Source organism: Hemitrygon akajei, chromosome 9 (genome assembly GCF_048418815.1).
Source record: "Hemitrygon akajei chromosome 9, sHemAka1.3, whole genome shotgun sequence".
In the NCBI taxonomy this organism is placed as follows: Eukaryota; Metazoa; Chordata; class Chondrichthyes; order Myliobatiformes; family Dasyatidae; genus Hemitrygon; species Hemitrygon akajei.
The window spans coordinates 66189728-66203809 of record NC_133132.1 but is presented as its reverse complement, the minus strand read 5'-3'; the positions used below and the strand labels follow the sequence as shown (position 1 = coordinate 66203809).

The 14082-nt window shown below is 39.6% G+C and overlaps 1 protein-coding gene across 1 annotated transcript in view; it reads left to right on the top strand.

Annotated features, from left to right (window-relative positions):
• The window catches only part of LOC140732658 (dynein axonemal heavy chain 8-like), a 952247-nt gene that overhangs the window by 235955 nt on the left and 702210 nt on the right, over positions 1 to 14082 (top strand). The gene's annotated exons all lie outside the window — the stretch shown is intronic.

Below are 14082 nucleotides of genomic sequence, written 5' to 3'. Positions count from 1 at the left end.
GTTGAATGACAATAAACTTGAACTTGAAATGCAGTCTAACCAGTATTTTATAAAGTTGCAACTTAACATCCTAATTTTTATATTCTGTTTTCTGATTTGTAAAGGAAAGTGTGTCAGATGCATTCTTCACTGCCCTCTCTATATTGTATTCCTCTTTTGAACATTCTTTAACTGCTTGTCATTTACTGTACATGTCCTATATTTGACTTTGTAAAATATATTGTCATGCATTTCTCAGAAGTAAATTACATCAGCCAATGCTCTGCCCAACTTTGCATTAATTTATATCCTGCTGTAAATTTAAACTGTCTTCCTTACTATCCACAACAGCACCAACTTCTGTATAATCTACATCATTACTAATAAGATCACCTACATTGATTCACATCCAAGTTATAAACATACTTCACACAAATCAATACTGATTCCTGCAGTATACCACAGATCACAGATTCCAAACAAAAAATATATTTCCATTCCTACACGCTACCTCATATCATCAAGCCAATGTTGCCTTCCAATTAGCTATCTTGCTTTGGTTCCCATAAGCCTTAATCTTTTAGACCAACTTAATATGCAGAACTTTTCAAATGCCTTTTTTAAAAAAATCGATAGAGACGAGATCTATCATCCTGCCTTCATAGTATTCATAATTAGTTCCTCCAAAAACTTCATCTGTCACTGCCTTTACAAATATACATAAATCCTATCCTTCAGGATTTTCTCCAGTAATTACCCTACCACTGGTGTCAAGCTAACCAGCCTGTGGTTACCTGCCTTATCCTTTTTTTGGAGTTATTTAGATTTGTTTTTATTTAGAGATACAGCACAGTAACATGCCCTATTACACTTTGTGACTAATTAACTTACTCACTGGTACGTCCTTGGAATGTGGGAGGAAACCAGAGCAGCCAGAGGAAGCCCATGTGGTCACAGGGAGAATGTACAAACTCCTCTCAGACACTGTTGGGAATTGAACCTGGATCACTGATTCAGTAATATTGTTACGTTAACCACTATACTATCATGCTGCCTAATAAAGGAACAACAGGCTAATACTAGATGGTATGCATTTATAGGAGGGAAAGATTCAAGGGAGATATGCGGAGCAAATTTTAAGTTTTTTTTTATATAGGAGTAGTGGGTTCCTGGAATGTACTGCCAGGAGCAGTGGTGGGCCTGAAAAAACTGAGGCAATTAAAAAAATAAGATGGGCATATGAACATGCAGAAAAAGAGACGTGCTCATAGAAAGGATTAAGGAACATCAGCTTAATTAGTTCCACACAACATTGTGCTCCACAGGGACAGTTCTTGTGCTGTGCTGATCTATGTTCAATATATTTTCTATGTTAAAAGCTGTTCTCCACAGATGGATTATTCCTTTAGTCCCTTAGGGAACCCTCTCTTTCTGTGGATACCCCTCTTGCTCTTGATAATTTTCTAGATGTTTAAGGGTTTTCTTTAACCTTACTTGGCAAGGGTATTTAATGTCCTATTTTGCCCTTCTAATTTCTACACACTCTGTATTCTTCAACTGACTTCCTTGATTCCAGTTGGCTATACCTTTTATTTCATGATCAGATATACATTTCCTTTGTCATCTAAGATTTCCTAATCTTGCCATAAGACCATAAGACATAGGAGCTAAATTAGGCCATTCAACCCATCGTGTCTGCTCTGCCATACTGTCATGGCTGATCCCGGATCCCATTCAACCTCATACACCTGCCTTCTTGCCATATCCTTTGATGCCCTGACTATCAGGAAACTATCAACTTCCACCTTAAATATACGCACAGACTTAGGCTCCAATGCAGTCTGTGGCAGAGCATTCCACAGATTCACTACTCTCTGGCTAAAAAATTCCTCCTTACCTCTGTTCTAAAGGATCACCCTTCAATTTTGAGGCTGTTCCCTCTAGTTCCGGCTACCCCCAGCATAGGAAACATCCTCTCCACATCCACGCTATCTAGTCCTTTCAACATTCGGTAGGTTTCAATGAGAACTCGGTGCATTCTTCTAAATTCCACTGAGTACAGGTCCAAAGCTGCCAAATGCTCCTCATATGTTAACCCCTTCATTCCTGGAATCATCCTCATAAACCTCCTCTGAACTCTCTCACTTGCGAACACATCCTTTCTGAGATAAAGGAGCCCAAAACTGTTGATAATATTCCAAGTGCAGCCAGACTAGTGTCTTACATAGGCTCAGCATTATCTCCTGCTTTTATATTCTATTCCCCTTGAAGCAAATGTGAACATTGCACTTGCCTTCTTTACCACAAACTCAACCTGTAAATTAACCTTTTAGGAGTCTTGCACAAGGACTCCCAACTTCCTCTGCACCTCTGATGTTTGAACTTTCTCACCATTTAGGTAATAGTCCGCACTATTGTTCCTTTTACCAAAATACAGCAAACACCACTAGAAACTGTGAGAAACACTAGTCACTGGCAGCTAACCAGAAAAGGCCCCTTTTATTCCCACTCACTACCTCCTGCCTGTCAGTCATTCTACAATCTATGCCAGTATCTTTCATGTAACACCATCGGATTTTATCCTGTTAAACAGCCTCATGTGTGGCACCCTATTAAATGCCTTCTGAAAATCCAAGTAAATTACATCCACTGCCTCTTCTTTGTTCATCCTGCTTGTTACTTTCTTGGAGAACTCTTAACAGATTTGTTAGGCAAGACTTCCCTTTATCATCAGATAGTGTCATAGCGTCATAGGAAGTCATTCCTGCCTGTGGCCATCAAACTTTACAACTCTTCCATCAGAGTGTCAGACACCCTGAGCCAACAGGTTGGTCCTGGACTTATTTCCACTTGGAATAATTTACTTATTATTATTTAATTATTTATTGTTTTATATTGCTATATTTCTACACTATTCTTGGTTGGTGCAACTGTAACAAAACCCAATTTCCCTCGGGATCAATAAAGTATGTCTGTCTGTACAGAAACCATGCTGACTTTGACTTTACTTTATCATTAGTTTCCAAGTACCTCGAAACCTCATCCAATAACTTTTTCGCAGAGTTACTTGGAGTGTTCTTTTGCCTTTATGATGTAGTTTTTGCCAGGATACTGACTCACCAGCAGTTGGACCTTCCAAATGCAGGTGTATTTTTACTATAATCAATTGAAACACCTTGACTGTACACAGTGATCTGCATTTAACTAATTATGTGATCTCTAAAACCAATTGGCTGCACCTGTGATAATTTGATGTGTCACATTAAAGGGGGTGAAAACTTATGCAACCAATTATTTTGTGTTTTATATTTGTTGTTAATTTAAATCACCTTGTAGAGATCTGTTTTCACTTTGACACAAAATAGTTTTCTGTTGATCAGTGTCAAAAAAGCCAAATTAAATTCATTGTTATAAAACAATAAAACATGAAAACTTCCAAGGGGGTCTATACTTTTTATAGGCAGTGTACGTACTTTCTGTCTGATAGCAGCAGCGAGAACAGGCCATAATCCAAATATTGGGATCTGACAATAGTTAGGAGGACTGTGCCAACAATAGGCCAAACTGTGTCCATGGCCCTTTGCAGCGTCTTGTAATCCTGTGCATTGAAATTGCTGTATCAAGCCATGATGCTGCCAGTCTGGATATTTTCAAGTGTATATCTGCATAAGTTATTTAGAATATTTGGTGACATTTCAAATCTCCTTAAACTTCTAAGAAAATAAAGGTGCTAGTATATCTTCATTGGTGATTGTGCCAGACCCAGGACAGATCATCTGAGTTAACACCCAGGAATTTGAAGCTGCCCACACTCTACCTCTGACCTACCACCATGAAGTGTTATGTGGTCTTTCAACGTCTCTTTCTGAAGAAACTGATTAGCTCCCTCATTTTGTTGATGTTAAGTGTGAGAATGTTATTGTTGTGCTTTCCCCTTATCCTTCACAGTAATTTGGGACATGCTATCAGAGTAGCCTGGGTGAGTAACTGGCAGTACATTGTAGATAGTATGAATTGCAGTGAGCATATATATGCACACATAAGAAACAGGAGTAAAAGAAAGGACAGTCAGCTGTTAGACCCTGCCTCCCCATTCAATAAGATCATGGACAATCCAGTGTTAGTCTCAACACTACTTTTTTGCTCTTTCCCCTTCAGTTCAGACATCTGCTTTGAATATATTTGATGCCCCTGCCTCCATGTCTCCCCAGAGTAGAAAACCCAAAGATTCATAACACTGAGAAAAGAAATTTCTCCTCATAATGGCGACCAGCACTGAGTGCCATCATAAAGAATGGACAACTGTGCCTCTACTTTCTTCAATAGTTGCCTAAGTTCAGCACGTCAACTAGAACTTTGACAAACTTCTATAGATGCACAGTGGAGTGTATATTGAACGATTCTAGCACGGCCTGGTATGGAAACACCAATGCCTAAGCACAGAATGTCTATAAAATGTGGTGAATAGAGCTAGGTCCATCACAGGCAAAGCGCTCTCTACCACTGAGCACATCTAAGGAGTGCTACCACAAGAAAGCAGCATCCATCATCAAGGATCTCCACCTTACAACCCATGCTCTGTTCTCTAATGCCATCAAGAGCAAGGTACAGGAGCCTCAGGACCCACAGCACTAGGTTTAGGAATGATTACCCCTCAACCATCTTGAACAGAATTATTATTCTGTTTTTTTGGGTTTTGTTTTTGCACATTGGTTGTTTGTCCTGTTGTGTTGGGTTTTTCATTGATCCTATTGTGTTTCTTTGTATTTACTGTGAATGACCAGAAGAAAATTAATCTCAGATTAATACATGGTGGCGTATATGAACTTTGATAATAAATTTATTTTGAACTTTGAACTTTAAGCAAGTGGGAATGACTTAAGAGATTGCCTTGTCAATTGTCAAAGCAAATCTCATAAGTTGCCAGCAATCCCATTTGAAACAGAATTATTGGCATGGGTCATGAAATTTGTTGTCCTTGCTGCAGCAGTACAATGCAATACATAACAATAGAGAAAAAAACATAAATTACAGTGAATATATACATATTAAATAGTTAAATTAAATAAACAGTGCAAAAATCAGGACAAAAAAAATGAAGTGAGGTTGTGTTCATGGGTTCAATATCCATTCAGCAAGAAGCTGTTCCTGAATCATTGAGTGTGTGCCTTCAGGCTTCTGTACCTCCTTTCTGATGGTAGCATTGAGACAAAGGCATGACCTGGGTAACAAGTGTCCTTAATGATGGATGCCAACTTTTTGAGGTATCACTCTGTGAGAATGTCTTGGATATTACGAAGGCCAGTGCTCATGATGGAGCTGATTGACTTTACAACTCTGCAGCCTATTTCAATCCTGTGCAGTAGCTTCCCCATACTAGAAGGTGATGCAGCCAGTTAGAATGCTCTCTGCAGTGCATCTGTAGAAATTTTCAGGGGTCTTTGGTGACAAATCTCCTCAAACTCCTAATGAAATATAATTATTGTCATACCTTCTTTGCAACTGCCTCGATATGTTTGGCCTCAGAAATACTGACACCCAGGAACTTGCAATTCTTCACTCTTTCCACTTCTGATCCCTCTATGAGGACTGGTGTGTGTTCCCTCATCTTACTCTTACTGAAGTCTACAATCAGTTCTTCGGTCTTCCTGATGTTGAGTGCACGGTTGTTGATGCAACACCACTCAACTAGATGATACTGTATATCTCATTCCTGCACATCCTCTCATCACCATTTCATCACCATCAATAGCTGTATTGTTAGCAAATTTAGAGATGGCATTTGAGCTGTGCCTAGCCATACAGTCATGGGTGTAGAGAGAGTAAAGCAGTGGGCTAAGCATACATCCCTGAGGTGCACTGACAAGAGACTGCAGATGCTGTAAACAGATGCAAAAAACAAACAAATGAAGTGGCATCCTTTTGTGTTTACAGTCAACACCTTCCCATGTTCTGTATGAATGGAGACTTGCATTCATGGCCTTCGGCTGCTGTAGCCCATCCACCTCATAGTTTGACATGTCCATTCAGAGATGAAATGACAGTCATCACCATCATTACATGGTACCTATACATTTTAAAAACAACACATGAATTCAATGTTCTTTACACTCAGTGGCTGCTTTATTAGATACCACCTACACCTGATAAAGTGTCCACTGTGTGTATATCCACAGTCTTTGCTGCTGTAGCCCATATACTTCAAGGTTTGACATGATGTGCATTCAGAGATGCATTGATTTGTCTAGCCAAACCTCCTTTTTTGAAGAGGTTACCAGGAAAGTTGATGAAGGAGAAGTAGATGATGTAGTCTACATGGATTTTAGCAAGGCCTTTAACATGGTCCTAAATGGGAGGTTGGACAAGAATGTTCAGTTTCTTGGCATTCAAGATGAGGTGGTAAATTGGATTTGACAGTTGCTTGGTGAGAGAAGCCAGAGAGTGGTAGTAGATGGTTGTCACTCTGATTGGAGGCTTCTGACTAGTGGTGTGCTGCAGGGATTGGGTCTGCAGTGTTGTTGTTTCCATCTATATTAATGATCTAGATGATAAAGTGGTAAACCGGATCATCAAATTTGTGAATGACACCAAGATGCATAACATAGTGGACAGCGAGGAAGGCTATGGAAATTTGCAGCAGGATCTGGACCAGCTGAAAAAATGGGCTGCAAAATGGCAAATGGAATTTAATGCAGTTGTGTATGTGGAGTTACACTTTTAAAGGACAAATCAGGGTATTGAAATCAGGGCACTGGGGGATGCAGTAGAATGGAAGGATCTGGGACCAACTATTCCTTGGAATTTGTATTACAGATTGATAGGGTTGTAAAGAGAGCTTTGCCTTCATAAATCAAAATATTGAGTACAAGAGTTGGGACAATATATTGAAATTGTATAAGATGGTGGTGAAGCATAATTTAGAGTATTGTGTGCAGTTTGGTCACCTACCTAAAGGAAAGATATCAATAAGATTGGAACAGTACATTTACAAGAATATTGCCAGGACTTGAGGACCTGAGTTACAGAGAAAGGTTGAATAGGCTGAGAATTTATTCCCTGGAGCATAGAGAAATTAGCTGAGATTTGATAGAGGTATATAAACCTATGAGGGGTATAGATGGGGTAAATAAAGCAGGCTTTTCTATTGAAGTTGAGAGACTAGAACTAAAGGTCATGGGTTGAGGGTGATGTATGAAATGTTCAAGGGAATCATGCGGGAGAACTTATTCACTCAGAGAGTAGTGTGAGCATGGTATGAGCTGCCAGTAGAAGTGGTGGATACGTGTTCAATTTCAATGGAGAGGGTGCAGAGGAGATTTACCAGGATGTTGCCTGGTTTGGAGAACAAGTCATATGAAGCAAGGTTAGCAGAGCTAGGACTTTTCTCTTTGGAGCGTAGAAGAATGAGAGGGGACTTGATAGAGGTCTGCATGATTATGAGAGGCATAGTTAGGGTGGATAGTCAGTACCTGTTTCCCAGGGAATCAATAGCAAACACCAGAGGGCATATGTACAAAATTAAGGGAGGGAAGTTTAGGGGAGTCATCAGGGGTAAGTTTTTTACACAGAGGGTTGTGAGTGCCTGGAATGACTTGCCAGGGATGGTGGTGGAGGCTGAAACATTAGGGGTATTTAAGAGCCTCTTGGACAGGCACATGGATGAAAGAAAAATTGAGTGTTATGGGGTAGCGTGGGTTTAGTACTTTTTTTTTAAAGGATTATATGGGTCGGCACAACATGGAGGGCTGAAGGGCCTGTACTGTGTTGTAATGTTCTATGGTTCTATGGAAGTGGTATGGTGGGCTATTGTGCAATGCAAGTTGATGAGTCTAGGTGAAATAATAGTTTGACCTGGACTAGATGAGCCAAAGCTCCTGTTTCTGTGCTTTGCTTCTCTATAACTCTAATCTATTCATTCTTATAAAATTACTAATAATATTCATCTGGTCCAGGTAATTTACCTACCTTCAGAACTTCCGCCGTTTCTTTGTTCCCCATTACTACCTCTTCAGCATTATGCTCCAGTGCTCTAATGTCTCCTCTTGCCTCTTTTTCTTTATTCATTAATCTCGAAAAACTTTTGGTATCCTCTTTTATATTATTGGGAGACTTTAATTCATATTTAATCTTTTCTCTCTTTTTTTTAGCTCTGTTGGTTTTTAAAAGCTTCCCAATCCTCTAGCTTCCCATTATTTTTTGCTATGTTGTATGTCCTCTCTTTTGCTTTTACGTTTCTTCTTTGGGATGACTCAATCCTACATCTCTGAATTACTCCCAGAAATTCCAGCTACTGCTACTCTATCATTATCTCTACTGGTGTCCCCTTCCAATCAACTTTGGCTAGATCCTCTCTCATGTCTTTAGATACCTTTACTCAACTGTGATACCAACACACCTAGTCTTACTTCCTCCTTCTCAAATTGAAGGGTGAATTTTATCACATTAAGGTCACTGCCTCCTAAGGGTTTTTTTTAATATCTAATCAAGTTTTGAAAGCTTACTTTATCTTCCAATATCAAAATGCTACCCTTGTGGAACAGCAGATTTAACAACCCCCAGTCTAAAAAAAATTTACTATAGTATGCTGTTTTCTGTCTTTAAGCCTTTATTTTAAACCACGTTAACATAAACCCTTGCTGTCCACATGTCTCAATTTATTAACCATGCTTTTGTGTGTATTTGTCAAGCATTTCCTTAAAATTCATATAGATAGTTACCCTTTTCTTCAAGGAGGGAAACATACATGCTTCCCACTTTTGCTTAGATGTGATTCGAGACCCAGAAATGTGTCATGATCATAGAATCATAGAGTTATGCAGCACAGAACAAGATCCTTCAGCCTAACATCCATGGCAACCAAGGTGTCAACCTGAGTTAGTCCGAATTAAAGTGATAGAGCTATACGTTACAAAACAGGCCCTTCAGCTCAACTTCTCCACACCAAGCAAGATGCACCATCCAAGCTCGTCCCATTTGTTAGTTTTTGGTCCATAACCTTTTAAACCTTTCAAATTTATGTACCAGTCCAACCATCTTTTAGAAGTTGTTATTGTACTTGCCTCAACTAGATCCTCTGTAGCAGGGGTTCCCAACCTTTTTTATATCATGGACCCCTATCATTAACCTAGGGTCCATGGGCCTCAGACTGAGAACCCCAGCTCTGTATTATGATGGTATTCTACATAAGTACTGACCTTTGTGCAAAAAAAATTGTACTAAAGCCTTCCCTCCTCCTTTAAACCTATGCCCTGTAGTTCTTGTTTCCCTGTCCTTGAGGAAAAGACTGAGTTCATTCATCCTGTCTATGCCCCTCATGATTTTATGCATTCTTGTAAGATCACCTTTCATTCCTCTACGTTCCAAGGAATAAAGCCCTTACCTAGTCGTCATCTTCCTATAACTCGGGCCTTGTAGTCCAAGCAACATGCTCATAAATCTTTTTGTACTCTTTACAGTTTAAAAATATTTTTCTATGGCAAGGGGACCACAACAGAAATTAATACTCCAAATGTGTACTATGTCCTGTATTAGCAAACCATGACATCTCAACTTTTATGCTCAGAACCTTGACATATGAAAACCAGTATGCCAAAAACTTTCTTTACCCCCCTATCCAGCCATGAGTCCATTTTCAATTAACTTATCCAAATGTCTTTTAAACATTGTAATTGTACCTGCGCCTGTCATTTCCATGTACTGTTTTACATACCCAGCAACCTCTGAGTGAAAAAACTGCTCTTCTGGTCCCTTTAAGTAATTTCTCTCTCACCTTAAATCTATGCCTTCTACTTCCAAAGATCCTAACATGAGGAAAAACCGTAACCATTCTCTTTATTTATGCACCCCATGATTGTATAAATCTCTTTAAGGTCACTCTTCAGCCGCCTTCACTCCGTGACTATTCTCCTTATTTATGCACCTCATGATTGTATAAATCTCTTTAAGGTCACCCTTCAGCCTTCTTCATTCCAAGGAGGAATGCCCCAGTCTGTCCAGACCCTCCTGATGACTCAAGCTCTCTAGTTTGGTACCACCCTTATGAAAGTTTTATGTACCCTTTCCAGCATAATGACATCCTTCTTATAACAAGGCAACCAGAACTGCACAAAATACTCCAAGTGCAGTCTCATCACTGTCTTGGTACAGCTGTAACATGATGTTCCAACCCTTATACACAAAGCAAAGAAAAAAACTGCTGGAAGCACACAGCAGCTCAGGCAGCATCTGTAAAGGCAAAGATAAAGGCCATATTTTGGGCTGAAGCACTGAATCTGGACTGAGAGTACAAAGGAAGATAAAGAGCTGAGGGGAACAGGTGAGGCAAGTACTGGCAGAATTGGTGAAGCCATTTGAGGAGGAGCTGATAGAAAGATGGAGCCAGGTGTGCGAGATGGATGCATAAGTCAACAGAGGCTGGGAGGTAATATTTGAAACAAGCAAGGGTTACATAACAGGGAATCTGGTAAAATTATGGCTGAACTCAGGTAAGGGAGGGATAGCAGATAGTTAGGATCAGTGAGTGCAGGGGATGGGATCGATTGGGTAAAGTCTGAGGGTTCAAAGGCAGATGGAACCAGGTGGGAGAGGGGAAAGAAACTGGTTAACAGGGGCTGGTGGATGTCGGGGAGGGGGTTCTAGGAAAGAAAGGCATGAGTAAGAGGGCCCAAGTGGGTCAAAAAAATGGAAGAAAGGGGGTGTTGTTTACCTGATTATGCTACTGGGTTGTAGAACATGAAATGCCATTCTTCTAGTTTTAGCAGAAAGGAATGGGTTGGGGAAGATGTGACTGGTGGTGTGATTGTGTTGCAGCTGATGGAATTGATGAAGAATGATGTGTGTATGTGGTATGGAAAAGTGCAAGTTTACTAATCATGTTACTTGTATTTTCATTTAAATAATCAATATAAATCTGAATCAACATCAATCTCTGCAGCACTACCCTCTGAATCCTTCCACCAAGCTAATTTTGCATTCAATTTGGTAGTTCACTCTGGATTCTATGCAAAATAACCTTCTGGAACAGCCCACCATATGGGATCTTGTCATGAGCACTGCTAAAGACCAGGTAGACAAATCTACTACACTGTCTTTGTCAATCCTCGGGGTCATCTCTTGGAAAAGTTCAGTCAAATCCGTGAGATATGATTTATCATGCACAAAGCTATGCAGACTTTCCCTAATCAATTATGGCCTTTCCATATGCAGGTGGATAGATGCTATCTCTCAATCTCCTCCAGTAACTTTCCCACCATTGATATTAGGCACACCAGTCTGTAATGCCCTGGATCATACTTGCATCCCTTTTTAAATCAATGCAGAACATTAGCCACCCAGCAGCCTTTTGGTACATCACCTATAGCTAACAATAATACAAAAATCTCTGCCAGTATTTCAGGAATTTCTTCTCTTATTTACCAGAACATCCTAGGATACACTTAGTCAGGCCAGGGGGAATTATCTACCTTTACCTGCTTCAAGATTACTAGCACCTCTGTTGGAAGTGTCAATATGTTTCAGGACATCACTTTTCTCTTCCCCAAACCTACTAGCTTCCATGTCCTTCTTCATAGGAGGAGGAGTATTCATTTAAGACCTCGCCTGTTTCTGGTGGTTGCACACATAAATGACCATATTGATCTTCAAGTGGATCTATTCTCTACCTAGTTACCCTTTTGCTCTGAAAACACTTGTAGAATCCTTTTGGGTTCTCCTTTACCATATCTGTTTGCAGCATCTTATATCCCTTGTTATGCCCTCCTGCTTTCCTTCTTAATGTGGTTGATTTTTAATTACCTCATCAGCAGGAGCATTTAGAATTTAATCAGCAATGGAAATAAACATCAATGAATGAATGATGTTAACCTTTTTTGTCACTTCATCAAAAAAAATTATTTTTAAAATCACTGTATATCTTATATGAATCTATGCCAGATCTTGTTAGTCAGCCAAGTACCTGTTAATTTCTCCAAGTACCCGTTGATTTCTTCCATAATTAAAATTTTGAAAATCTTACTGACTGTTGATGCTAATAGTTTACAAATACCCAGGGTACTCTAACAGTACTTTCCAGTGCATGACTTGTACCACAAAGAAGAACAAATAGATAGGAGCACCAGCACATACAAGTTCCCTTCCATGTTGCATATTATCTTAACTTGAAAGGTTTTTATGTTTTTTGTCATTGAGTTTAAAGCCTGGAACTTTCCCACAAGAGTGCCTTCACTGGGAGGACTGCAGCTAACCATCACCTTCTCCAGGCCATTTAGGGATGGGTTATAATAAATTGTGGACTTGCCAGATATGTTCAGATCCCGAAAACAAATATAAAGAAAATTGCCTCTACAATATCAGTCCTACCAATACCTTTTCAGCACCCTCTTAGTTAATACCAATTCAAAATACTCACTATATACAGTGGATTCCTGTTAATTGGGCCATTGGTTAATAGGAGCAGCTGCTTCAACAAAAATAAATTGAGAAAATAACTGGGATTCCCTTTGTTCATTTGGGACACTATGCTGCTTAATTGGGACAAGAGAATGTTGTCAAACAATTTCTAATTAGCATTAAGGGAGCTAGGGCTTTACTCTTTGGAGAGAAGGAGGATGAGAGGAGACATGATAGAGGTGTACAAGATATTAAGAGGAATAGACAGAGTGGACAGCCAGCGCCTCATCCCCAGGGCACCACTGCTCAGTACAAGAGGACATGGCTTTAAGGTAAGGGGAGGGAAGTTCAAGGGGGATATTAGAGGAAGGTTTTTTACTCAGAGAGTGGTTGGTGCATGGAATGCACTGCCTGAGTCAGTGGTGGAGGCAGATACACTAGTGAAGTTTAAGAGACTACTAGACAGGTATATGGAGGAATTTAAGTTGGGGGGTTATATGGGAGGCAGGGTTTGAGGGTCGGCACAACATTGTGGGCCGAAGGGCCTGTAATGTGCTGTACTATTCTATGTTCTATTACTCGTGCACTGTGTGGCTGCACACTACATTGTGCTTATATCAAACATCTTTTAAATAGCATCAGCTCTGTGTGTCTTCAAAAGAATTGATTTTGTCACTGATAGTTGTTGAGAAATAAGCAGTAAGAACCGTTCAGAACCGTTTTGCTCACTGCAGTTTCAAGCATTCAGGCATGGAGATGCCTGAAATGGCTAGGATTGAAAATGAAACAATTTTACTGCTTCAATAAGTTAAGAACTACGAAGAATTTGAAAGTAACAATCATCTTCAATGTTATAATGAAAATGAAGACTTGGACGATGCAATCGTCAAAAGCATTGTATGCAAATAGTTCATTATCTGCACTAGTCTGCGCTGACTTTGTTATTTTATTGTCAAAAGAACACCGTGTTACAAATCAGCAACAATGAATATATGATTGGAGACAGGTTTTTTTATAACAATTAAAACATTTATTAAACACTGTAAAAAACCCAAAAATAAACAAACGATTAACTTAACCGGAAATCAGCTGCGATATGGCAGCTCGAACAGTTCTTAAAGCGAGAATGCAAAAACAGTTCTTAAAGCGAGAATGCAAAAACAGTTCTTAAAGCGATAATGCAAAAACAGTTCCTAGAAGTAGTAATGCGAAAGTCCAAATGCTTACACAGTCCATTAAAGAAGAGACTTCTTCAAATGATTTAAATTCTCTTTCCTGGAGTTACTGCTGATCCCAGCCGAAGTATGTTATTCCCCAGAGGATTTACAATGAAAGGAAATAAAACAGCTTAAAGGCACTGACCTTTCTTTGACGAAACTTTGTATCCAACCCTCTGCTCTTCTGGCAGAACAGGAGTTATCATGGATACTCGTTACTAATTATTCGTGCAAAGATTAAACAAAGGTCAAATCTGTTTCACCATCGACATTAACTTTCCCAATCCTTCGGGATTTCCGAACTCCTTTAAAATCTTCACTCTCCACTGACCAATCTGGCAGCATTATAGCGAAACTTCCGGCACTAAACTTTGAGACTTAAAACTGAAAGTAAAACTCCACTTTTAAACGAAACTGTGTCATAATATCGGAATACACAGCAACATGGACTCTGGCGAATTCAGCCATGAACTGCCCATGTCACAGGGTGGGGTTCTCC